Source organism: Octodon degus, unplaced genomic scaffold (assembly GCF_000260255.1).
Source record: "Octodon degus isolate 3935 unplaced genomic scaffold, OctDeg1.0 scaffold00114, whole genome shotgun sequence".
Classification (NCBI taxonomy): Eukaryota; Metazoa; Chordata; class Mammalia; order Rodentia; family Octodontidae; genus Octodon; species Octodon degus.
The window spans coordinates 1,876,363-1,880,851 of record NW_004524690.1 but is presented as its reverse complement, the minus strand read 5'-3'; positions in this window follow the sequence as shown (position 1 = coordinate 1,880,851).

The window sequence follows — 4,489 nt, the reverse complement described above, 5'->3', positions numbered from 1 at the left end:
GTCTTCTGCTTCACTGGCAATGTCAGAAATTGTTGACCTGAGTCCCCTACAGCTCAACATAACAGCATAGCTTTACTTCTTATATCTCATTTTTATACTTTTCTGCTGGATGGTTAAGACCAAGGTAAAGCAGGATCTACGCAACAAGAGTTGTAGCTTTTGGGTCTGATAAGGTCAGTGAAATCCCCTCAGGATTTGTCCTGAGATCCTGTAACTCAGACTGTAGAACCTTTGTCAGTGTCAGCCATGTGGATGAGTCATGGCCATTGCTTGGGCAATGTGTTCTCTGTGAAAGCCTGATAGAATATTTTCTCTCCATGTGACTCTACTTAGGCACACTCTATATCATCAATCACTATCCTCTTTGCCCCCTTAATCTCCTTGATCAGAAAATTTGGGACACTACTGAGGTACATGACGATATAGTACAAGATCTCATATGTCCTGAGTCTTAATTGACCTTGGAAGGTTAGGGCCAAAATGTTGGCTTTCCTTGTGGCCCTCCTTTTTCTCTAAGTTTGGTCTGCAAACTTAGGTTGTTAACCCTCCAGAAGAGGAGCTTATTGTTATTACCATAAAACCTAGCCTGTTAAACTTAATCTCACTATCTGTCTGAACATCAAACATCTTAGGCATAACATGGAACAGGTAATTTTCATTAAGTATTGATATGTTGAACTGTAAGTCACTACAGAATATGATGAAAAAACATTAAAAAATTACAATATATTTTAAAAATAGGCATAAAGAATTATATAATTCTTATGTTTACACATAAGTCCAAAAATCTAACCATATACAACCTTGAAGCTGACAGTCCCACAACTTTCCTTTTCCTGTGTCTTACCTTCTTTCACCACCCACTTCTTCTTGAACAGTCATCTACCCAAGAGACAGCACAGTAGCAACTGGCATGTGATGAGAAGCAGCCCATATTCAGAAGACCAGAATGACAGGCACTCCAAGCATGAACCTACTATTACAGATTACTATCCTCAGTGCAGTTACTTAGTTCACAGGTGTCAGTATATATAGTTAGTCATGGTGAGAATCTTTCCATTTAACTGCTAGATTCAAAAATGTTCTGGAGATTCTCAGAATCATTGCCTTCCCCATCTTCTACTTATAACTTTATGGTTTGTTACTGTCATGTTTCCTAGCTATTCTCCTTTCCCTCTTTTAATTAGTCAGTCATCTAGTTCCTGCTTTCCTTTTACTTGTATTATATATTTCTATTTGTATTTCTTCTTTTGAGTTCTTATACTAGGAAAATTATACAATATTTACACATGTGCGTCTGGTCTATTTCACTTACGAGCATATCTTCAAGTGGCATCCACTTCATTATAAAGGCTTTGAGTTTATCATTCTTTATACCTGACTAATACTCCATTGTGTAAAAATACCACATCTTTCTCAACCATTCCTCAGGTGATGGGCATCTTGGTTATTTCCAAGATTTGGCTATTACAAATTGTGCTGCTCTAAACATAGGCACACATATATCCCTACGATATGATGTTTTCAGATCATCCAGGAAAATTCCCAGTAGAGGAATAGCTGGTTTAAATGGGATTTCCAGTCCAACTTTTCTAAGGAGTCTCGACACTGATTTCCATAATGATTGTACCAGTCTACATTCCCACAGCAGTGGAGAAGGGTTCCTTCTTACCCACAGTCACTCCAAAATTTGTTGTTGGGTGATTTCTTTATGATAGCCATTCTTTCTGGGGTGAGATGATATCTCAATGTTGTTTTATTTTGCATTTCGTCTATGGCTAGTGATGTGGAAATTTTTTAAAATATATTTATTCGTTTCTTTAATTTTATCCTCTGAGAAGCTTGTGTTCATTTCGGATGCCCATTACTGGACTTGGTCTTTAAATTTTGGGGCTTTAGTGTTTTTTAGTTCTTTATAAATTCTAGAGAGCAGACGTTTGTCTGAGTACTTATTTGTCATGATTTTTCCAAATTTGTGGGTTGTCTTTTCACTTTGTTGGTAATTTCTTTTGACGTGAAAAAACTTCTCAGTAAGAGCAGGTCCCAGTTGTTAATTCTTTCAATTGTTTCCCATGCGATTTGATATTTGTTCATGAACTCTTTGCCTACCTCTATGTTTTCAAGAGTTCCTCCTACTTTCTCTTCCAGGAGATTTAGTGTCTCTGCTTTAATATTTAGTTCTTTAATCCATTTTTACCTTAGTTTAGTGCATGGTAATAGACCTGGGTCAAGTTTTAGTTTTCAACATGTAGAGAGCCAATTTTTCCAGCACCATTTGTTGAAGGGGCTATCTTTCTTCCAGTGAGTATGTTTAGCCCCTTTGTCAAACATAAGGTGGTGAGTGTGTCTGTAGGGGCTTCAGGGTCTTTTAATCTATTCCATTGATCCTCAGGTCTATGTTGTTGCCAGTACCATGCTGATTTTATCACAGTAGCCTTGTAGTATAATTTCAAGTCAGTAATTGTAATGCCTCCTGCCTTGTCTTTATTGCCTAGGATTTCATTTGATATTCTAGGTCTTCTGGTTCCAAATAAATTTTGGGAATGATTTCTCTAGTTCTGTGAGGTATATTGGTGGTAGTCTGATAGGGATTGCATTAAATTTGTACAGCAATTTTGGGAGTATGGCCATCTTCACAATGTTGGTTCTTCCTATCCAGGAGCATGAAATATCTTTCCATTTTCTGAAATGCTCTATAATCTCTTTTTAAAGAGTACTGTAATTTTCCTTGAAAAGATCTTTAATTTCTTTAGTTAGATAATTCCAAGGTATTTCATTTTTCTCATTGCCATTGTGAAAGGTATTGTTTCTATAATTTCCCTCTCAGTGTGTTTGTTGTCTGTGTAGAGGAATGCTATGGACTTTTGGGTATTGACCTTATAAGCTGTTATGCTACTGAATTTCTGTATTAATTCTAGTAGCTTCTTGGTGGAGTTTTTTGGGTCTTCCAAGTAAAGTATCATGTTATCTGCAAATAAGGATAATTTAACTTCTTCTTTACCTATTTGTATTCCTTTTATTTCTTTCTCTTGTCTAATGGCTCTAGCTCATGATTCCAGAACTATATTGAATAGGAGTGGTGATAGAGGACTCCCTTGTCTTGTATCCATTCTAATAGTAAAAAATTTCAGTTTTTCCCCATTTAGGATTATGTTAGCCATTGGGCTTTCATGAATGGCTTTTACAAGATTGAAGTAGAGGCCATCTATTCCAATTTTATGTAGGACTTTGAACATGAATGAGTGTTGGACTTTGTCAAAAGCCTTTTCTGCATCAATGGAGATGATCATGTGGTTTTTAGTTTTCACTCTATTGATATAGTGTATTACATTGATAGATTTGCGAATATTGAACCATCCTTGCATCCCTGGGATGAATCCTACCTGGTCATGGTGTATGATCTTCTTCTTCTTTTTTTTTGTGTATGATCTTCTTGATGATTTGCTGTATTCTATTTGCTGGGATTTTATTGAGGATGCTTGCATCTATATTCAAGATGGAGATTGGCTTGTAGTTCTCTTTCTTAATTGCATCTTTCCCTTGTTTTGGTATCTGTATAATACTTACCTCCAGGATTTATTTTGGGAGGACTGCTTCCTTTTCAACTCCATGGGGGAGTTTGAGGAGTATAGGGACTACATCTTCTGTAAATGTTTTGTAGAATTCAGCTTTCAATCCATCCAGTCCTGGACTTTTCTTTGTCCCTAGGTTTTTAATTACCTCTCATATTTCATTGGCTGTTATTGGGCTATTGAGAGTGGTTATATCTTGTCGATTCATTTGTGGTAATTTGTACTTTTCTAGGAATTTGTCCATTCCTTAAGTGTCTTCTGTTCTGTGAGAGTAAAGATTCTCAAATTAGCTATCGATAATCTTTTGAATATCCACTGGGTCTGTGGTAATTACACCCTTTTCATTCCTTATTGCTTATATTTGAAATTTTTCTTTCCTCTTTTTGTTGAAGTTAGCTAGGGGCTTGTCAATTTTATTTAATCTTTCAAAGAACCAGCTTTTTGCTTTTTTAATTCTTTGAACTGTTTTTTCCATCTTACTTGAATTAATATCTGCTGTAATCTTTATGATTTTCTCCCATCTTTGGGCTCTAAGTTTGATTTGCTCTTCCTTTTCTAGTTGTTGAAGGCACAGCATTAGGGTATTTATTTGTTCCTGTTCTGTTTTCCTAATGTGTGAGTTTCCAGCTATGAATTTCCCTCTGAGAACTGCTTTCATCATATCTGAGAAATTACTATAAGTTGTGCTTGAATTTTCATTGAATTGTAGATATTGTTGAATTTCTTGTTTAATTTCATCTGTGACCCATTGGTTGCTGAGTAAGGTGTCATTTAATTTCCATGAATTTAAGGTTTTTTTCTAGTTTCTTTTGTCATTTATTTCCAGTTTCATTGCATTGTGGACAGATAATGTGCATGGGATAATTTCTGTTTTCTTGCATATACTTAAGCATGACCTATGGACCAGTATGTGGCCC